At 43.0% G+C, this 23,451-nt stretch overlaps 1 protein-coding gene and 1 long non-coding RNA gene across 2 annotated transcripts in view; both read right to left on the bottom strand.

Annotated features, from left to right (window-relative positions):
* Window positions 1-23,451, bottom strand: part of LOC111961251 (E3 ubiquitin-protein ligase UHRF2) — a 254,746-nt gene that overhangs the window by 150,233 nt on the left and 81,062 nt on the right. The gene's annotated exons all lie outside the window — the stretch shown is intronic.
* LOC111962809 (uncharacterized) overlaps window positions 5,607-23,451 on the bottom strand; it is a 35,758-nt gene continuing 17,913 nt past the window's right edge. The window contains exons 2-3 of the long non-coding RNA XR_011476337.1: window positions 18,718-18,825; window positions 5,607-5,654 (exon numbers count right to left, since the gene is read on the bottom strand). This is a non-coding gene — a long non-coding RNA (uncharacterized lncRNA). The remainder of the gene's footprint in view (window positions 5,655-18,717; window positions 18,826-23,451) is intronic.

Raw genomic sequence — 23,451 nt, forward strand, 5'->3', positions numbered from 1 at the left:
GCATTGTTTAAAGTGACTAGTGATCCATGTATTAAAGTGGCCAGTGATGAGTCTCTATGTAGGCAGCAGCCTCTCTGAGTTATTGTTTAGCAGTCCGATGGCCTTGAGATAGAAGCTGTTCTTCAGTCTCTCGGTCCCAGCTTTGATGCACCTGTACTGACCTCGCCTTCTGGATGGTAGCGGGGTGAACAGGCAGTGACTCGGGTGGTTGTTGTCTTTGAAGATCTTTTTGGCCTTCCTGTGACATCGGGTGCTGTAGGTGTTGTCACGACGGATCATAGCCCCCCCCCCCTCTCTCCCTCCACAGTTTTATTACTTAACGACAGGTCGTAAATTCTTGGAAGAGACCCTCTTCCCCTTTGGACATGCAGTAAGAGGAGAGAGGATTTCACAGTGGAACAAAGAGGCTGATCCCACAAACTCCTACATTCCCCAAATTTGAGAATGAAACAATATTTATATTTTTCAGAATGTGGAACCGGTCGGTGGGAAATCAAGGAACAGTCATGTCGAGTTTGTTTCATTTGGTGACCTCATGAAGGACAGTAGACACACATTACTGTTTCTTCGTCTATATAAACTTCTCAATTATGGGATTTGCATCTGATGGTTGTGTAAAATATATGATTGAAGATGAAACTATTTGTGAGAAGATGTGATGTTGGCCTTCTCAACAAGATACTTGTTTACATATAACGTTTTAACTAGTCAGTGGCCACACCCTCATGAGCCCAGACATCACATTAGGCATCATAGAACCGCCCCTTCTTCACCAGAGTATAAAATCACTTCCAACTACATTTACATTCGATCAGAAAACATGGAGCTGACGCTACATGTTGAAATGGTTAAGAACTACACCTTTACCAGAGGACAAGACCAGAGAACGTGGAGAGCATTCCCACGTTGAAATGGCGAATAAATCTACAAACTAAAGAACAATTATTCAGACTGCAGCTGTTTAAATACTCTGAAGTAACCANTCAGACTGCAGCTGTTTAAATACTCTGAAGTAACCATTCTAACAACCTACAACTTTGATCTCTGGTGGACAAATCAGAGGTTCTCTGTCGACTGACTATCCAGCAGAAGGATCGGCAATCGTAGAGGGACAACAAAAGGCAGACATTCGGAAATATGTCAATTGGAATTTATTTTCGAATGAGCGGTTGTTCATGTTCAAAGTATTAGCAATGAATGTAGTTATCCTCTATGAGTTTCCCGCTCAAGTGGTCCCCACCCCCTTTCCTTTGTCTACCAAGCAGTCATATCGGTTTAGTCCGCTAGGAACTTTCTATTTGTATCATGTAGTAACCAATGTATGACCTATTTGTGTGTGTGTTTATGTAATTCTGTGATTGATTAAGTTAGTTAATAAATAATCAAGCCAATTTGTATATCGTCGATTCATGATTCTATGCTAGGGTTCGTGCAGATATCCAAGGGTTTGCGATGTCCAGTAATGAGACTGATGAGGTAATATTCATTAATACGCGACTGTTTTGATAAGATATGAGTTATATTCGGGAAATTGAAACTCTAAACATGTTCCCATGGTTCCCTGACTCTAGTTAAAATTACAGGATTAGTTAGATCGTGCAATTAAAATTACACAGAGAATTGATTTGATAATATACAGTCTTCACATTTAATGATCATCAACGACAACAGTGTCTTGGAGGGCAGGTAGTTTGCCCCCGTTGATGCGTTGTGCAGACCGCACCACCCTCTGGAGAGCCTTGTGGTTGAGGGCGGTGCCGTACCAGGCAGTGATACATCCCGACAAGATGCTCTCAACTGTGCATCTGTAAATGTTTGTGAGGGTTGTAGGTGAGAACCCAAATTGCTGTTGTGCCTTCTTCACTACACTGTCTGTGTGGGTGGACCATTTAAGTTTGTCTGTGATGTTTCAAGTACCTCGGCGTACACGTTGCACCTTCTCCACTACTGTCCCTTCAATGAGGATAGGGGGGGTGCACCCTCTGCTGTTTCCTGAAGTCCATGATCATCTCCTTTGTTTTGTTGACGTTGAGTGAGAGGTTGTTTTCCTGACACTACACAGAGTGCCCTCACCTCCTCCGTGTAGGCGGTCTCGTTGTTGTTGGTAATGAAAGCCACTACTGTTGGGTCATCTGCAAACTTGATGATTGAGTTGGAGGCGTGCATGGCCACGCAGTCATGGGTGAACAGGGAGTACAGGAGGGGGCTGAGCACGCACCCTTGTGGGGCCCCAGTGTTGAGGGTCAGCAAAGTGGAGATGTTTCCTACCTTCACCAACTGGGGGCAGCCCGTCAAAGTCCAGGACCCAAATCACACAGGGTGGGGTTGGGACCCAGGGCCTCTAGCTTAATGATGAGCTTGGATGGTACTATGGTGTTGAATGTTGAGCTGTAGTTAATGAACAACAGTCCTTGTTAGTGGGCAGCGAAGGTGGCACTGTATTATCCTCAAAGCAGGCAAAGGTGTTTATTTTGTCTGGAAGCAAGACAGTGTCCGTGACGTGGCTGGTTTTCTTTTTGTGATTGCCAGTAGACCCTGCCACATAAGTCTAGTGTTTGAGCCAATGAATTGCGACTCCACTTNCAGTGTCCGTGACGTGGCTGGTTTTCTTTTTGTGATTGCCAGTAGACCCTGCCACATAAGTCTAGTGTTTGAGCCAATGAATTGCGACTCCACTTTTCCCCTATACCGACTCCACTTTGTCCATATATTTTGCTTGTTTGTTTGCGGAGGGAATAACTACACTGTTTATATTTCGGCCATATTCCCAGTCCTCTTTCCATGGTTAATGCGGTGGTTCGCTCTTTCAGTTTTGCGCAAATGCCGCCATCCATCCACGGTTTCTGGTTAGGGTATGTTTTGAGTCACAGTTGGTACAACATCTCCAATGCACTTCCTCATAAACTCACTCACCAAGTCAGCATATAGATCGATGTTGTTCTCTGAGGCTGCCCGGAAAATTTCCCAGTCCGCGTGATCAAATCAATCTTGAAGCGTGGATTCCGATTGGTCAGACCAGAGTTGAATGTTCTAGTCACAGATACATCCTGTTTGAGTTTCTGCCTATAAGGCGGTAGGAGCAAGATGGAGTCGTGGTCGGATTTGCTGAAGGGAGGGCCTTGTATGGATTGCTGAAGTTAGAGTCGCAGTGATCGAGTGTATTGTCCGCATGAGTGCTGCAATCAATATGATAATGGAATTTAGGTAGCCTTGTTCTCAAATTTGCTTTGTTGAAATCCCCAGCTACAATTAATGCAGCCTCAGGACATGGTTTCCAGTTTACATAGAGTCCAGCGCAGTTCCATGAGGGCCATCGTGGTGTCTGCATGAGGGGGTATATACACAGCTGTGATGATAACTGACGAGAATTCACTTGGAAGATAATATGGCCGGCATTTGACTAAGGAATTCTAGGTCGGGTGAGCAGAAGAACTTCGAGTTCCTGTATGTTATGATTACACCATGAGTCGTTAATCATGAAGCATATACCCTCGCCATTCTTTGGCGCGATGCATGAAGAAGCCCGGTGGCTGGGCCGACTCCGACAACATATCCCGAGAGAGCCATGTTTCCGTGAAACAGAGAATGTTACAATCTCTGATGTCTCTCTGGAAGGCAACCCTTGCTCTAATTTCGTCTACCTTGTTAAGAGACTGGACATTGGCGAGTAGTATACTTGGAAGCGGTGGGCGGTGTGCACGCCTACGAAGCCTGACCAGGAGGCCGCTCAGTCTGCCTCTTCTGCGGCAACGTTGTTTTGGGTCGGCTTCTGGGATTAGATACACTGTCCTGAGTGTTGGAACGATCAAAATATCAGCGTCGGGAAAGTCGTATTSCTGGTAAGTTGACGTCGCTCTTATATCCAATAGTTCTTCCCGGCTGTATGTAATAACACTTAAGATTTTCTGGGGTAACAATGTAGTAAATAATACATTTAAAAAATGCTGCATAGTTTTCTAAGGACTCGAAGCGAGGCGACCATCTCCGTCGGCGCCATCTTGCTAACGGAAGCTAATGTGTTCTTGGGGACCGTGAATGCTGCAGAAATGTTTTGGTACTCTTCCCCAGATCTGTGCCTCGACACAATCCTGTCTCAGAGCACTACAGACAATTCCTTCAACCACATGGCGTGGCTTTTTCTCTGACATGCATTGTCAACTGTGGGACCTTATATAAATCAATTGAATTTTCCACAGGTGGACTCCAATCAAGTTGTAGAAACATGGCAAGGATGATCAATGGAAACAGGATGCACATGAGCTCAATTTCGAGTCTCATAGCAAAGGGTCTGAATACTTAAGGTATTTCTCTTTTTTCTAAAAACCTGTTTTTAGTTTGTCTATTATGGGGTATTGTGTGTAGATTGATGAGGGGAAAAAATTATTTCACACATTTTAGAATAAGGCTGTAACGTAACAAAATGTGGAAAAAACCAAGTGGTCTGAATACTTTCCGAATGCACTGTATATACTGTGTGTGTGTGTGTGTACATTGACATTTTAGTCATTTAGCAGACTCTCTTATCCAAAGCGACTTACAGGAGCAATTAGGGTTAAATGCCTTGCTCAAGGGTACATCGACAGATGGCCCAACCTCTTAAACGCTGGGCTACCTGCCGCCCTTATGCATGTATATAAACTGCACACACACACACACACACACACACACAGTTGAACATAATACACTATGTGCATATCAAAGTTCCAGAGTGGGATCTCTGCTACTTTTTGAATTATGATCCAACTTGTAAGCACTACCAACAGAGTGAATGTGAAAATGGTCGACCTCTGCTGGTGATTTGCAGGATGTGCAATAATACAAGTAAAAGGAGGGCTATGATTGGTTACATTGCCTACGGTGCCAATATCTCTGTATAAAATAGGCCATCAATTTAAACGACTGGGCTCCCTGTGGAGCTCAGAGTGGTCCCTCACTGAGGGACCTGGCTGTGGTGATGACACACCCATGCACACACCCCTGTGCCCTGTGTTATAACAGTGGGAGGGTTCAGCATATGACTGGTGAAGAGCACATTGCACAGTCATCCACAGCATTCATTGTTAATCTAATTAGTCCTGACATTTGCCAAGGCCTTTCGACATGCAATGATGTCCTGAACTACAGCCTTTTCCCTCAGGCCCACTGACTGGTACACTCATTATTACATTGTGTAGACAGCACACACAGTTGGGTTTGTGTTTCACACAGAGTGACTGAGCATTGCCTGCTAGAGTACAACATTGACCTTTGTGGCTAACTTTGAACTCTAGTCCAGTCCTAAACTACAGCCTACTGGTAAATACTCAGACCTACTGGTAAATGAATTGTGATAACATGCCATGTGTAGACACACAGTGGGGTTTGTCCTAAGCTATGAGTGACGGAGCATTGTTGGTCTATGTTGCTAGCTATGAACATCCACATTTAACCCCGTCCTTCCCCAGCAGGTCCTTCGCCTGCTGCAGTTGACCTTTGTTGTTGTACTTTGAACTTCAACATTTGACTCTTGGGGGGGGGGGGGGTGAGAGATGGAATGGGCGAGAGAGAACAGGAAGGAAAGAGTTGATACTCACTTGGGATAGGACTGGCTCATAAAGTACTTGTCCCTCCTCCTCCCACCACTCAAACAATGAAGGACTGTAGCCATTGGCAGCCTGCAGCGAGAGAGAGAAGAGGCGAGAGAGAGCGAGAGAGAGAGAGAGAGAGGAGAGAGGAGAGAGCGAGAGAGAGAGTAAAGCGGAGAACGATACACATTATCATGAGTAAGTGTGCCTTGTCATGCTTGAGATCAACTCGGATCCACCGAGAAGAACTGTTGGTTGGTGTTTATACATTCAGCCTTGCTATACGGAGAACATAATCGGTCTCCATCCCCCAGCCATCCGTTCAGAGTTCATCTATCAGCAGAGAGGAGAGCGCTCCTTCTTCAGCCCGCCAGGCCTGGTCGCTTGTCGTGCCAAGGGCGAGTCGGACAGGGGAAGACTTTCAGGCTAGAGAAAGTTTGACCTTCGAATAAAAGGGAGTTTTTCTACCGCTCGGGGCATCAAGGGTCACAGTAAATAGAGATATGCCTATAACAAGCCATAATTGCACCACTATTTTAATTTATTGATTAAACTGTTTCCAGTTCCTGACGTTCCCGTTGAACGCCAACTTATTTGCACACCACACGTTCGAAAGACTCTCACAGTACACCGAGCCTTTGAAGTCTGAGACTTCAGCGACACGTGACACAGTCAGTCAGCGAATGGCATATATAATTTGCGTGGTTTCGCAGTGCACAGCACTCCCTGAACTAACGTTGTAGCCTAACCTCAAGCAACCCCAAACAGTCARAGGACACCTGGAGTACCCCCTGACATTTCCACACAGTGTGGCAACCAAAAAGGAGTGCCACGCACTAACGAAATATAACGAGGTGAGAAATTTGACTCCTTCCCCACAGGCAACACCAGCCGGAGCAATAAGTAGGCTACGGTACTATAAAACCAGAGAGAGAGAGACAGAGAAAGAGAGATCTGTAGCCAAACTGGGCTCTGTTATAGTCATTAAGGCTGGAGTAGCAGACATATGGTCTTGGCCTACTCTTAAAAACAAACGCTTCAATCCAACACTCATATCACAGACCGTCGGTCATTCAATGTGACAACCTCTAGATCCGGAAAGGAACAGCTGTTTATGACCGAATTWAAAAAAAGGTCCAGCTATTTATGATCTAAATGAAGGACCATATTTCATGTACAGCTTACCACAGAAGCATACAGAGACCAAATCGTCTAATGTTAGTCTGGCTGAAGCTTTTCCGTGTATTCATTTGACAAAAACAACTCTTAGAGGAGTACGGTATTTTTTTTAGCCGCGGCCAAAAACAGCTTAACTTAAGACTGGGGAGTATCTCGTTTGGTCTCAGATCTGTTTGTGCCATTTTGCCAACTCCTATAGTCATCATTGTTACGACTGTTGGCAGGACAACATCGATCCGGGACCAGACTAAGSAGCATCCAATAAAGAATAACCCAAAGAGCAACAGAACCATACAATTACACAGCCGTCTCCATGGAGATGTGGGGGAGGAAGTAAAACTCCGGAAGTTAAGCTAGTTCCATAATTAAACATGACATTTCAGTAAAAGCCTGGTTGGAGTAAGTGATTTAGTGACACTAGCAATGCCAGAGGCAAAGCTGTTATGAAAGAAAAGCTAGARAAATTCTTCTGAAAAATAACTGTTGAGAAGAAAAGAACTGTCAATGACAACCAACAGACCAGTCAGAGTCCATGCAGCTTTGATCTGGTGCGTGGCGCAGAAACAAAGCCAAGCATTACTCAGAGAGCAGAGCAATAAGAGACTGAAGATAGAGTCTGGGCTGGAAAAAGGAGAGAGCATAGAAGAGGAGAGAGAACGAGATAGCTACTCACTACATGGCCAAAAGTACGTGCACAATGAACCATGAACAATTAATGAACATGCACCTGTGGAACGGTCGTTAAGACACTAACCGCTAACAGACGGTAGGCAATTAAGGTCACAGTTATGAAAACTTAGGACACTAATGAGGCCTTTCTACCGACTCTGAAAAACACCAAAAGAAAGATGCCCAGGGTCCCTGCTCATCTGCGTGAACGTGCCTTGGCCACATCTGCAGTCCTCATGCCTCCTTGCAGCATGCCTAAGGCAACAAATTGCAATGTCCGTACTGTGAGACGCCTAAGACACGCGCTACAGGGAGACAGGACGGACAGCTGATTAGGCCTCATGCCAGACACGTGATAACACCTGCACAGGATCGGCCACATCCGACATCCACACCGTGCGGGACAGTGGTACAGATGAAACAAACACACAACTGTTTGATACAAGACTGCACAAGTCCCTCCATAAAAGAACCAGAAAACTGATAACAGACAATATGGCTGAGAGAGGAAAAAGAAGAACTGAGGGGCTTGAGAAAGCCTGTTGCTAAGGCAGGTCCTACACTAGACATACCACTGCGAACAACGCTCAACCTAGGGCAAAACCACCGTCACTGCGGACCAGACAGACTGGCAAAAGCGCTCTTCACTTGACTCATACAAAAAGACGGTTTGTCTCACAAGGGGTGTGGGTCGGATTCGTGTTTATCGTCGAAGGAATGAGCGTTTTTATCACGAGGCCTGTACTCTGGAGCGGGATCGATTTGGAGGTGGAGGGTCCGTTCATGGTCTGGGCGGTATGTCACAGTGTTAGTTCCCCAAGTACTTGTACTAATATAGTATTATATTGTGATGTTTCAGGAGATGGCTTTCCTGAAAATTCCTCCCCAAGTCTATCACGATGCCCCTATTGTATTGGAGATGCTCGACCCCGTCAAAAAGACGACAGCTTCTCTAAATGCGTAACCTATCTTCTGAAGCTATAAAAGCAGTGTTCTGTAGTTCAGAAGAGGGAGAGAGGATCATAAGGACAGGTTAGATCATTGTATGGCTGAGATATTGTAGGCTTGAATCATTGTAGAGCTAGTCAATGTAGTTTTATATATTAAAGTTTTATATTAATGTTAATATAGATCATTGCTTGAGAGAGGAGGTTGATGCTGAGGGTTATAGCATGTTGGTAGTTTGTTGTAGTGTTATGTTGTTGCTGGGAAGCAGTTGGTATGTTCTGTGTGAGATTGTTGCTCAGAGAGCTTATTTGATGTCCTTGGGTTTATTAGTAATTGTTTGTTATTCTGTTTCATTTTCCAGGGGAAAGGGGAAGGCACTAGGAGTTAGGCAGAGAGAGCTCACATATATCCGTAGTATATTCACTGTCTAGGCACACTAGTAAGACCTGGCGGAACCACCCCTATTTTGCTTAGGCACCAGGTGGTGCTAAGTTAGGTAAGTAGTGTAGTAAGTTAGATAGGAGAGGGAGCTTTGATATTTACCTTTCTTTGCTTTGGTTCCGTCCAGCCCTTTTCCCCATATTACCGGTGTAAAGGAAATAAATCATAAGTAAGGTCCGATTCTGCCTTTTGTCGTCCTTTCTCGCACCTACAGTGCATACCTCTTTTGTTGACGGGGGAGGTTGAGTTTAGCAGAGAGTACGTTGCGTCTAATAAATGGGCGGTGCGTAACACACAGCATCATCGGACTGAGCTTGTTGTCATTGCAGGCAATCTCAACGCTGAGCATTACAAGGAAGACATCCTTGAACTGGCAAATCTGGTGCAGTCTGAGGAGGAGATGCACTGAAGTACTTAATGTAGCTGGTGGCCACACCAGATACTGACTTACTTTTGATGTTGACCCCCCCTTTGTTCAGGGACACATTATTCAATTTCTGTTAGTCACATGTCTGTGGAACTTGTTCAGTTTGTCTCAGTTGTTGAATCATGTTCATAAAAATATCTACATGTTAAGTTTGCTGAAAATAAACGCAGTTGACAGTGAGAGGAAGTTTCTTTTGCTGAGTTTATTAGTCCTACAGGAGAGAAGATGGAGGAGAAAACATCTATTAAAAACTCTGTTGAAAAGAGAGTAGTTGCCATAGAAAACAATTTACACTTCATTACCTACATTGGAGTAAGTCGATACACGCCAACTTGCACATGCACACTCAAACCTTTAACTGCGACTCCTCGGCAGATAAATATTCTGCATACAGCAAAAGTTGGCCCAACACTTCCAGTTAGTTATTACTTAAGAAAAGCACTTAATCACATTCAGAAGGGGGAGTATATAAATATAGTGTGAACGCTCACAGCAGGCTCCTCAGTCTCATCGGATGGCCTAGTTATTATGATAACTATTTCCTCAGATAGAAAACGCAGTGCAGATATTTCAGGCATATCTGAGCCAACCAGCCAGCACTGCAGCTGAGCTGAATTATGGTGGACTGTTGTGAAACTAAACCGACTCAATCTAACTATGCAAAAAAACAAAATAACTTACTGTGGAAAATAAATTGATATATATATTTTTTAACATATGTTTGACTTTGTTGCATTTGCACATTTCATTCAAACACACAACTGGTTGTGGGCTCCTTGGAAGAACTTTCAATGTGATCATTCATTTCACTGTCAGTCTTACTGCTTACTGGGAGCCAAAATGAGCTCTCGGGAAAAAACTCKTATATCAAAAGAGCTTGAGCATGTTATAAAACAGGAATGCTTCTGATGTTTCAAACACACAGCTACAAATGGACAGCAGCACCTGTGATGATCTTAATCTTGAGCATCAAAGGTCCCCCTTCAAACACTTAACATAGTAGCTAGCCTCTAAACAGCTACCGTGGAAATGCATGTTAGACATAGATAATAATAATTCTACAAAAGACAACGAATGGTATTTTGGCCGCAGCTGTTAAATGGTGCAATATGGAGAAATTGCTCCGTCTCCACCATTTCCTGGTTGCTAAAATTCAAATAGTTTGTGTAATTTCAGTTTGTGACAAAGTGTAGAGAATCACTGTACCATCTAAACCGCTGTGAAATAAAGTATATTTTCAACTATTGTACAAAACCAAAAGACGCAAAAACATAACTTAAGAATGGGAAGCATAGAAATAGCGCACATAACATAAACACCGGTTTTTAGACCTGCTTTCAAATGAGACAGATCTATAAAYACATATTTCTATGGGAATTTGGTCGGGTCGTCCTAAGAAGTTATATTGCAGCTTTAACTAAGCCTACCTCAAAGATTATATCTGGATCTGGCAAACGGCCGTGCTTTCTGTTTTGTTATTTTATCAAGCTGACAGGCTACATTGTTGAGAAAACAGAACTGAAAGGCCATCTACCCTTCTTGGTGTTGTGACTCAGCCGAGGGCACGATGCAGTGGGCTAAAGGTGCAGTCCGCAATTGCTAAGTGGGTACAGGATCTGCAAGAAAGCGTAGAGGGAGTGCTGTTCTTCCTCCCACTGGGTAGATAACAGTGTGTGTGTTTGTGTGATTATGTGGTTTTATTTGGCACGTTTCGTAAACACCAGGTGTACACCAACAGCGAAATCTTCTGAAACCGCTTGGTATAGAGGTCCTGGATGGCAGCGAGCTCGGTGTGTGTTTGTGTGTGCTGTGAGGAAGGCCACCTACTCGTCTCCAGGGCTTCTATCTCACAGACCTGCAGCTACCAGCCTTTCTTTCCTTTGAACATTATTAAATAACACGATCAGATCTACAAAAATGTATAGGCATTGAGAGTGGACATGCAGGACTAGCATAGCCTCAGCTACTYCTTAACTACGCCCAAGCATTGGAAACCAATTGAACTTCCTGACTGTTGGAGAGACATGAAGACAGCAGAGTCCTCTGTAGCTCAGTTGGTAGAACATGGTGTTTGCAACACCAGGATAGTGGGTTCCATTCCCAGGACTTGAACGAACGCACGCATGACTAAGTTGCTTTGGATAAAAATTCCGCTAAATGGCATATAGAATGAGCATACCAAACACCTTCCTAATATTGCATTTCCCCCCCCCTGCTCAAAGATAGTGACAGCAGGCTAATTAGTACATCACTTAACAGTGACATTTATACAGATCACAGCAGGTCTCTAGAATCAGAATGTTGTCAATTCTCATCTCTGTAGTCTATTCTCTAATGTTGATTATTAACTGTGTGGTTCGAGTCCTGCATGTTAATTTGGCTGACAGCCGTGGTATATCAGACCGTATACCATGGGTATGACAAAACATGTATTTTTACTGCTCTAATTACGTTGGTACACAGTTTACAATAGCAATAAGGCGCCTTGGGGGTCGTGGAATATGGCCAGTATACCACGGCTAWGGGCTGTATCCAGGCACTCCGCTTTGCATCGTGCTTAAGAACTAGAGGTCGACTGACTGGCATGGCCGATTAATTGGGKCCGATTTCAAGTTTTCATAACAAATCGGTAATATGCATTTATGGCCGATTGCATTGCACTCCACGAGTAGACTGCGTGGCAGGCTGACCACCTGTTACGCGAGTGCAGCAAGAAGCCAAGGTAAGTTGCTAGCTAGCATTAAACTGATTTTATAAAAAAACAATCAATCTTAACATAATCACTAGTTAACTACACATGGTTGATGGTATTACTAGTTTATCTAGCTTGTCCTGCATTGCATATAATCAATGCGGTGCTTGTTAATTTATCATCGAATCACAGCCTACTTCGCCAAACGGGTGGTGATTTAACAAGCGCATTTGCAAAAAAAGCACAGGCGTTGCACCAATGTGTACCTAACCATAAACATCAATGCCTTTCTTAAAATCAATACACAAGTTCTTTTTTTTCTTTTTTTATTGCCTGCTAACATTAATTTATTTTAACTAGGGAAATTGTGTCACTTCTCTAAATTGATTTTATTTATGTATTATATTAAGTTAAAATAAAAGTGTTCATTCAGTATTGTTGCAATTGTCATCATTACAAATATATATAWAGATWTTTTTTWTTTWWTTTTTWACGTCCGATTAATCGATGTCGGCTTTTTTTGGTCCTCCAGTAATCGGTATCGGCGTTGAAAAMTCATAAATCKKTCGACCTCTCATAAGAACAGCCCTTWGCCGTGGCATATTGGACATACACCACACCCCCTCGTGCCTTATCGCTTAATTACTTCTTCAATGGTAAAAAGCATGAGCTGWCGCACACCGAAAGATGTTTGTAGAAGTGTTGACTAACGGAGAGTACTAAACTGTATAAAAAGGAGGGAGCACACTATATGTATAATCTCAACAATTCAGTCGTTAGGGCCTAAACCTAATAATATAATGGTTTACCCAGCATATATAGTGTAGTGCAACTTTAAGCATCACTACTGGTCTACTTCAAAAATCCTGTTTTATGAGCCAAACTGTGGTCAGACAGTTAAGACGAACAGAAACACACTGAACACAGAAAAAAGTGGGAAAAAAGAAAAAAAACACTGAAAATTATAAAATGGCGACAAGAACTCCTCCCCCTCTCTCCACACGGCTTTATTTTTCCTTTCTCCCTCTCCTAAAGATAAACTTTGCCTGGGTCTGGTGTGATTACGTTTACCCGGCCGGAATCATGGTACAAACGCATATGGAATACAGCTGTTCCTCCTGGGAGCTTTGGTCTGCTCTCCTCCAGTTTGGGGTTTCCAGCAGGACTATGCGTCCCCAAGTCTCAACACTCCATAACCGAGGGAGGGCCAGGGAGTTCAGTTTGAGTTTTTACTTCCAGCCCTTCTCTGAGAAAAACACTCCTCGGGGTAAAAAGACAGACCGTGGGCTGTACTATAACCGGGCGTTATAGTTAGACGAATAGCCAGACAAGCAGTGATGATTAGGTAGGTAGCCAAGCGGTTAGAGCATTGGGACAGTAACCGAAAGGTTGCTTGTTTGAATCCCTGAGTGTGCAAGGTGAAAAATGTTGCCGTTCTGCCCTTGAGCAAGGCAGTTAACCGTCACAACAACTGCTCCCCGGGCGYCGACGACRTTGATCAAGGCTGGGTTAAATGCAGAAGACACATTTCGTTTGAATACATTCAGTTGTGCAACKGACTATGTATCCCCTTTCYATTTCCCTTTTCTATTTCCCKAAAAAGACCCAGGAAAGACCGAGGTTCCTAGTCCGGTGTATTTGTCGATATGGCCAGACGAGCAGGGGTTTTACAGTGCTTTCAGAAAGTATTCATACCCCTTGACTTAGTCAGCCTGAATTCAAAAAGGATTAAATCGATGTGGGTTCTCACACATCCATCTACACACAATACCCCATAATGACAATGAAAACATGTTTTTAGAAATGTTAGTACATTTATTGAAAATGAAATACAGAAAATCTCATTTACATAAGTATTGACACCCGAGTCAATGCTTTGTAGAAGTACCTTTGGCTGCGATTACAGCAGTGAGTCTTTCTGGGTAAGTCTAAGAGCTTTGCCCACCTGGATTCTACAATATTTGCCCATTATTCTTAAAAAAAAAAAAAAAATTATGCTCAAGTCTGGCCATAGATTTTCAAGCTGATTTAAGTCAAAACTAACTAGTCCATTTAGGAACATTCAATGTCTTGGTAAGCAACTCCGGTGTAGATTTGGCCTTGTGCTTGAAGCATACCCATAACATGATGCAGCCACCACCATGCTTGAAAATATGAAGAGTAGTACTCAGTGATGTGTTGTTTTGGATTTGCCCCAAGCATAACGCTTTGAACAAAAAGTTAATTTCTTTGCCACATTTTGCAGTATTACTTTTTTTTCCTGTAGAGACTTCCTTCTTTTCACTCTGTCAATTAGGTTAGTAGTGTGGMGTATATACCATGTTACTGATCCATCCTCAGTTCTCCCGTCACAGCCATGGAACTCCTTAACTGTTTTAAAGTTTCCTTCCTCTACGGGAACTGAGTTAGGAAGGACGCCTGTACCTTTGTAGTGACTGGGCGTATAGCTACACCACCCAAAGTGTAATAAATAACTTCACCATGCTCAAACGGATATTAAAAATGTCCACTTCTTTTTTTTGCTTATCTACCAGTAAGTGCCCTTCTTTGCGAGGCATTGGAAAACCTCCCTGGTCTTTGTGGTTGAATCGGTGTTAAAAATTCACTGGTTGTAAGACAAAATATAGAAAAGGTCAAGGGGTGAGAATACTTTCTGAAGGCACTGAAAGTATAGGCCTAACTCTGAGACTGACTAGGGAAGGTGGATCTGGGTGAGGGTGGGAAAGTCTGGGAGAGAGTGTGGGAGAGAAGGGGTTTTGACCAGCCATCTCATGCTCTGTGCGCCTGGAATGTAAATGGCACAGGGTTTCCAGACAAAACATAAAGTCAGCTGTTTTTCTCTCTCATGTTACAGATAAAAAATACATTTTTAAAAATGTACTTGAAAGCTCAGCCAGGAGCCAGCCAGCCAGCTCGGTCTTCACTCTCAATACAGCTCGAAGGAAAAAGTAGAAGTTTGCACACAATTAGGACATAGTGACTGCATTGGAGGTATCTGTTTGMGTCAGCTTCTTTTGTGTGCTGAATTAATTAATACAAGAGACGGTCGAAAAACAAATGGAGTCTTCATTATGTAACAGAGCTTCGAGTTTGCTCATATTGGCCTAGTTACTCTAGGTAAGAGAGAGAGAGGACACAGCAAGAGAGCTGATTTGAAAACAATTGGCCTGTATTCTTTCTGCAAGAGGATTTCTTCAGGTTGAAATACACACCTCTTTGGATGCTGTCATCCTGAACTTTACCTCAGGGTTGGGGGGAGGGGGAATACGATTTGCAAGGTCACGACCACGAGGAAAATAAATAAGCTGTCAAGAAAGCAGAAACGCGCAGAGAAAAATCAAGGATCATCAAATATCTACACTRTATTAAAGCGAGTAATCGACAGGGACTAAAAGAGATTACTTGAGCATGAAGACTTTACTTCAACTAGGCAGACGTTTATTCTCTGGAGGAGTCTGAACCTTTTAACTGAAAGTTCTGAGTGAAATTATAGGTAGATAAAGACTGCATTAAAATCTATTTTATGATGTACAGGGATCTGTGTATTTAGATAACCTTTGGCTTGGAGTCACCATGCCTCACTGGTCTCAMAGCTTCGGTCATCACGCCTTACTCACTTGACTCAAACAAAGGTTCAACGATGGTCTGTTTGTCCCAAAACAACGTCCAACCTTGAAGACAAGATATTATGAATGCATCTGCAACAGAGTGCGATTCAGGGTCATGGACTCGCAATACACAGACAGGAGAGTTAGGAGAAACCAACCCAAGGAAACTTTCTCTCATCCAAACTGAAACGGAATGTTCAGTCGGAGCGTAGAAATATTTTCACTACGAGGAAGGTGGAGGCTTTTAGGAGAGAGCCTAACTAACTAACATGTCCTCCTGGCCAGGACTGTCCGTTTCAACTTCCACAAGAGCCAAATCCCTCCTCGGTGACCGCTAGGAATGTGCGAAAACCATCAGGCCCAACGAGCCAAACGCAACAGAGGGAGCAGATGCAGAGGTTATTAAAAATAGCAAGAGGGGGGACTGGGTCAGTTACCAAAAAGCTTCATAGCTTCACACACTCCTGTCTTTAAACCCCCAGCACATGACCAGAGGGGTCAAGTGGGGACTTGAGTATAGTGCCTGTATGCTATCACACACACTCCTGTCTCCAAGAACGCAGCCCTGTAGCACAGCACCAGAGTTTAGGCGGGGACTTGAGTCTAGTCGCGTGGCGACTTCTTTCACTTACTATAACGCAAGGCCAAAAGTCACTACAGTCAGAAATCAAACGTCAGAAGGAACTCAACCGCATCAGCTACTTCCATCTTTCATTTCTGCCCGAATTGAAACCATCTGTCTGAGGCAATTATGTTAAGAGTGGAAGTTAGTTCTGGCCAGACCGTCTTGGTGTAATTAGGCTCCAGTCAGTAACACACACATTTGCGTTCACACTGGGGGATTTAGAGGATTAGCTGCAATTAGGATGCTGTGTAACTAATATTCCATCACAAATAAAAACCTCTCAACAACTGAGCATGTGGTAGTCGTCGTCTCAGAGCAGGGGTAAGTAAAGACAGCAAGCAGACAGGCTGTGTCCTAAAAGCCCTAAATGGSRCWCTATTCCCTATATAGTGCACTACTTTTGACCAGAGCCCGGGCTCTGGTCAAGTGCACTACATAGGGAATAGAGTGCCATTTGGGACGCAAAGGCAGACTGTTCTTGGCCTTGCCCCTGCTCATTCCTCCAAACCCCCTCCCTGGCAGTTYTGTTGTGACTGTGTGAGTGACATGTACCAACGCAGGTCCCCCATGCCGTCCCGAAATGTACGCTCCACTTGTGAAACTCCAGACGCCCGTTGCCTTGACGACAGCCTGAACGGAAAACTCAAGAGCTCCGGTGTCTTTCTTAAAGCCGCTGTGCCGATCAACAGATCGACCAGGGTCAGCCGGTGTCACACAAAACAACAGCGGTCACAGTCTGGGTCTCTGGAGTATGTCCTAGACTGAGTGAGGACAACAGAAAAAAAGGTTCTCAACATTGGTATTAGAACCGATGCGTGAAGTATTTTTATCCTTACGCAACATGTCTTTTAAATGTTTCAAAGGACATTCCATTCTGTTCAGGTCATTCAGCGACCGTGTCTAGGCCGTCCTACTACAAAATAAATAATGCAGCTGTGATGGAACTAGAAGCTGAGCAACAATGGGAACAAAGGGACATAATAAACCACCACGGTGAGCTGCACACCTAGATCGGGCGCCGTGAGTGTTCTGCACTAKGACCGGTTTCCCTCAACAACCAAGATGTGAGTTTTCAGCAGTAGAACTGAAAGTCAAGTGGTAAGAAGTTCARCTGACTAAATGAATAAGAACCAAATTCTTGTTCAAGCCTTACGATCACAAACTTAGTTTTGATAGACTTTAATGAGGTCAGAAAATGTACTATGCAAAGAACAAAATATATATAAACATAACATTAGTCGTGGTTATCCAATTTCCCTGTTGGGGGGGGGGGTAAGTTTGGCCAAGAAAGTATCAAGAGAGTGATCCTTAGAGGCAATTTTTATTTTTGCCTTAAAATCTTAATACAATTTCAAAACCATGTTTGGCCGATCATTTTAAATATTCACAGTAATCCATCCTAAAAGTCAAACAAATATGCAAACATGCCTCAGGGAACAAAAAAAGAACCAAAACAAAAAGTAGCTTTTTATATTCCCCCAATAAGCTTTGCTCTCATCCTGGCAGCGTTGAGCGAGACAAGATTAGACTTAACCACATTAAAAGACCTTTATGAGTAATGGCCCAATAGGCCTTGTGACCCTTGACTGCAGTAACTTCCTCTGTGTGTCTGCCAGTGCCCTCGTCTGAACYGGGCACATACAAATACATGCCCCAGGAGAAAGGTCAGCTTGACAGGCCAAAGCCAATAGGAAGAACAGAATGAACTGAACTGGGCTCCCATTGGCACCGGGCCAGCCACTTCGTTCACTATTCTGCTCCGTTAGAACTGCCAAATAAATCCAGAGCTTCAGTCATCATAATGATATGAAARAAACACATAGGGGACAGAGTCAGAGAGATAAGGTTTACATGAAAACAGCTGGAATACTATCCTACACATTCTTTCTGTGTGTGTGTCTCCACAGCCTCTCAGAATAGCTGCGGTTTCTGGATCCTTTAATCTCCACCTACTATAGCTACTAGCTAATATGGCACACAAGCTGTTAGTTGTGCCTGCAGGCAGAAGGTCAGAGCCTGGCTAGGCAATAACAACACTGTTGTGACTTGCACCCTCTCCGAGCAATAGGCAATGATTGTTATCGCCACTGACGCTATAGTAGGCCTATAGGCAGCTCTGTTCAGACAGACAGTCTCAAGGCTAGGGAGATGGGCTCGCAAGCAGGACTGACTGAAGGTCTGAGCCTCTCTCTGTTTGACCCTTTCTACACTATCCTGCTGTACTGGCTCAGATATTTTCTTTTTCACGTGATCGTTTCCAGCACGGTTACAGCAACTGTGGCGAACACGTAAAGCACAGCTCATCCCAGTAGTGTGACAAGGTTCTAAGTGGACTTGGCGCGGTGGAGCTGAAATTCCCCCTGGAATTTCACTGCAGGGGAAGTGAGCGGGCGTTTGGGTTGAAGGGATGTGAACACACACTAATGACCCAACTGAACCCAATGATCCCTTCGTTGGGGGCCGAACCACACACACAACACAAATGATGGGGGCCCGCAAAAGGGACGTGTGAGCAAGAGAGGGGAGGAGATTATTACTAAGATGAGAGAAGTTGCATTACTCACCGCCACTGCTATCATGGAATCGTCCGGCTTCCATTCGGCCTGCTGATAGAAGCCAAACTGGGCTGCTGCTTTCACTGACTCTATGTAGCTCACTATCAGAACACTGGGCTGAAAGAAACAGAGAAAAACAGAGCGTGAGACAGAGAGACTGAGATTATCCTAGGATACTTTAGAATTTGCCCTGTATAAAATCTACAGCTGAAGTGTTTCACAGTAATAAAGTAGTCAGTGTCCCATGAAGCAGGCTCTGAAGAACGCAGGCAACATGGTTGCCGGAAACTTACACAAAATAGTACAACCCCTGAAATATCACACCATGTGGCGTACATCACAAGTAACATTAGCCTGGGCAGCCGCTAGTGGGATTTATGGGTCTCCACTATTGTCTGGGCTTGACGTGKCCAGCCAGTAATACACTGCTCTCTAGGGCTGTCCCCAACAACAGCAAAAACATCTTGGTCGACCGAGAGTCGTCCCTGTTCTATCGACAGGTCGAAATGTTTAAACAATTTTTTTCCATATATAGACAGACACACCCTTTATGTTCGAATAAAATCCTCTACATATGCACTGAGCTTGGCTGATGCTTTAAGCACAGTTTGATTAAATAAGACACAAATGACCCAATGGTCACACTGTGTTAAAAAAWWTWAAAATGACAGCGAGTGCCTGTGTGACTGATGCACGTTCTTGCTYTCCTCCCTACTGCATGATAAAGGCACCGAAAGTGTTTGTTTGACTGAAAAGCTATCCTCCCGAAATCCCTAATTTGCTTAGGAAAAACATTCCCTGTTCCCTCAACCGAAAAATGTAAGCGTCGCATGAATGTGACCAATAGTCGATCATAATCACACCAATAAATTGGTTATAACAAACTACGAACACAGTAACACGTGACAGCAAAACGGACGTGGAGGGCGTGAAAAAKAAACTAAAAACAGGCTAATGTTTATTGGTTGCTCAGGAGGGAAGGGGGAAGTCCGATCTGTGGAAGACGGACTTAGTTGTGGAAGCTACTGGAGATAAAGAAAAAAGGAGGTATAGGAGCAAGCGTTACATGAGTATTATGTGTTGCTGTTAGATTGCAATATTATTACTTTTTCTGACCATTTAGAACAGTGTACACACTAAATAAGTGTTCGAGAGAAAATAAGATGTATAAAGCCTTTATTACAGAAGACTAAAAAAGCTGCATGCATTCGTGAATTGTCGTCTATTTATTGTTTAGGCTAATTAAGTTATTGTTATTTAAATTTCAAACTAAAATGCTTGACTTCAAAGCATGAATGCCTCGTATGCTGTGTGATGGCATGAACGAATAATTGATACAGTAGCCTATATATTGAAATATAGGCCTAAGTAAGTTACGATATTGAGACTAAACAGGATGCGCTCTTAGGCCTACAGCTCAATGGCGGTTATAACAAGGCTACTAATGATAATTACATTATTATCATGATCATAATAATAATAGTAATAACAATAAGGCGATCAAGAAAAAGGAGGGTATAGGAGCAAGAGCTGCGTGCATATTATGTGYGACAAACAGGTGCTGTTAGGTTACAATAAAAATGTTCTGCCTGTTTGGAACACTAAATAAATTCAAAGTAATACCATCCTGTTAAAAAAAAGTACAAAAATCTATGAAATTGCTATATCTGACATTTGGCCATTGCATGAGGCTTGGTGCTCACAGAATCAGTAGGCTATTAAACAAACACTCAAACAGGCAACAGAAGCAGGATCTGTCTCATTTCTGTAGATATATATGGATGATTTATAAAGCCAGGCACATTTAACAGTTAGGCTATTGATTATAGACCTAATTAMGTTGGGGTTTCCTCTCCTCAATTTTCGTGGACAATTTGGCTAAGGCAATGGTTGTTTCCTCGTCTCAGCTGCTGCTGCCTCCGCCGTATTGTTCTCAAWCCCACTATGCTGATTAACTTTGCTATTATGGACATAGCAACATARGGAGACTCACTGAAGATTTTGTTTCAGAGCTGTGGACGGCGACCGTATCCATCGCGGGAGAAAGCACATTCGTTATAAAATATATTTATTAGTGTTGTAACATWATTTTTTACATAATATAACCATATGCAATTTCAGTACCACACGTCTTAAGAGTGATGGACTGTGCCATCCTCGTGGTCTCCACAATGGATTAGACCACAGACGGGCGAATCAGACAGGTGTCTTGTGCACCATGAAAAAAAGAAAATATATATATATATTGCGACTGCTAAACTAATGAAATCTCGGTCGACCAACAGCCTATCGACCAAACAATCGACCAGTCGACTAAATGGAGTCAGCTCTACTGCTGTCCATATAAGAGAATTTACATTCAGGCTGCAGAGCCTTCGATTTGCTCCTTAACTAGATTTAATAGCGAGGCTGTGGCGTGAGAAAAAAAAAAAAAAAGGGAAATATTTGTACTTTCTTTATGAAACAACATTTTGCCCTGGCTGAATGCGGGGATGCATACCATGCCTCTCAAGGCAGAACTTAACGAGTTCTGACACTAGCTCAAGATGCTTAGTAAAGTTTGTCTTTAAAGGGATACTTTGGGATATGCCAATGAAGCCCTTTATGAAGGAAGTTGCTACTGCTAGCACAATGACTGGAAGTCTGTCATTGCACTAATGTTAGTTAGCAATGATTTGCGAAAACCTCCAACCTGAATGCAGAGACAGCTCATTCGACTATGATGAAGGGCAATTCCACAGTAAAGGAATTATGTATAGACTCCCATTTTAACAAGGACTACATATAACAATTTAAACAGAATTTCACAAAACACATTTGAACTGTGCAGTTTGGTAACAGAATTACAGTAAAAACTCATTTTTATATGCGACCACATTTTACAATATGGAACTTTTTGGGCGACCCGACCAAATGCACATAGAAATGTGAGTTACAGATCTGTCATTCTCAATGAAAGCAAGTCTAAGAAGCAGTAGACCTTTTCTATGTAGGATATGTCTGTGCGTCCTGTTATCAAGTTTTGCKTTCGCATATTTTACTTTCAGTTTTGTACACCAGCTTCAAAAACAGCTGAAAAAACAATATTTTTGGTTATTGAAAAAATATATCACAGATGTTTAGATGGTACAATAATTCTCTACACTACACCTTGCTTGTTTTATCAAACTGAAATTAGGTAAATATTCGAATTTTAACAACCAGGAAATGGCGGAGCGATTTCTGCATATCGCACCATTAAAGAGGAACTGCACCAGCTGATTTGGACTCGTTTTCTGGCTTGCTCCTCAAGAAATGTTGGCGGCCATGACAGAAGCCAAAAGTGAGTTGGCTTGGGGTTGTGGTTTGATGTGGGTGTTTCTTGGGCGTGTCCTTGCTACCAAGATACACCCATCTATAAGAACCTTGCCCACAGCTGTTTCCCACCACTCAATCACAACAAGCAAATCTCCTGCAGGTAKAGTTCAATAACTACAGGCAGACGTATGGTGAGGTGCCAGAGGAAGCTTTGAGTAGGTAAGTAGCCTACAGAGCAGCATAAGAATGAAATTGCTGCATTTATGTAGATACTCTTAACTAAGTGGTTTTGATAACTTTCAAATGTAGTCACAGGTCCATSTAGAATAAACAACCCTTTAGATAATACCATAGAAGCGGTGTTATGCTAATATAACAATCTGCACCTTCCATTCCAAGCCGAAACAGATACTGCGCATATCTTCATTTTGTCTGGTGGTAATGGGGCTACCTTGGCAAAGGTCATACCTTCCTGTGTGGTGTCCCGTATACAACAGCAGTTCCCTAATCCTGGGGTGCTCCTCCCCATTTGACTGAAACCATGCAATTCAATAATTAAAGAATACAAGTAAAAGTTGCATCCAGTAACATTAATGCCGAGTGCCATGTCTCTCATTTACAGACATCAGTCTGAACATCTTGCAAGTCTCCATGTGCTGGCTACATACATGTTTCTGTGATCACATACAGTCACTGTTTCTATTACCAATGGCAGTAAGGATAGGTCATATCTGACAAACAAACATATACTTGGTTGAAGTTTGAACAAGTCAGACTAAGCCTACCCAATTCTGGTCTCCCCATCAACAACCGTTGGGCGAGCAGGCAAGAGGTGAGGCTGCAAAGCTGTCAAGGAAAAGGGTGGCTACTTTGAAGAAATCTCAAATGAAAAAAACATTCCCATTCAATGAAGGAAAGCGGAGAGGGTAGGAGTGACGATTTGGACGTGGAGCTTGGCAAAAGGGGGCATGATTTGTTGATATAATTGTCATCCGAACCAACTTTTATTTACTCGTGACACATCGAGGATCAAAGTCTGTTTAAGACGAGACTGATTAATGACAAATTATCCTATTTACACTTTGTGGTCTATCGAGACACTAAAATACAGTTGAAGTTGGAAGTTTACATACACCTTAGCCAAATACATTTAAACTCAGTTTCCACATTCCAGACATTTAATCCTAGTAAGAATTCACTGTCTTACGTCAGTTAGGATCACCAATTATTTTAAGAATGTGAAATGTCAGAATAATAGTAGAGAATTATTTATTTCAGCTTTTTGGGGAGGGGGGGGGGGGGGGTCAGAAGATTACATAAGCTCAATTAGTATTTGGTAGCATTGCCTTTAAATTGTTTAACTTGGGTCAAACATTTCGGGTAGCCTTCCTCAAGCTTCCCACAATAAGTTGGGTGAGTTTTGGCCCATTCCTCATGACAGAGCTG

Source organism: Salvelinus sp. IW2-2015, linkage group LG4q.1:29, assembly GCF_002910315.2.
Source record: "Salvelinus sp. IW2-2015 linkage group LG4q.1:29, ASM291031v2, whole genome shotgun sequence".
Lineage (NCBI taxonomy): Eukaryota > Metazoa > Chordata > Actinopteri > Salmoniformes > Salmonidae > Salvelinus > Salvelinus sp. IW2-2015.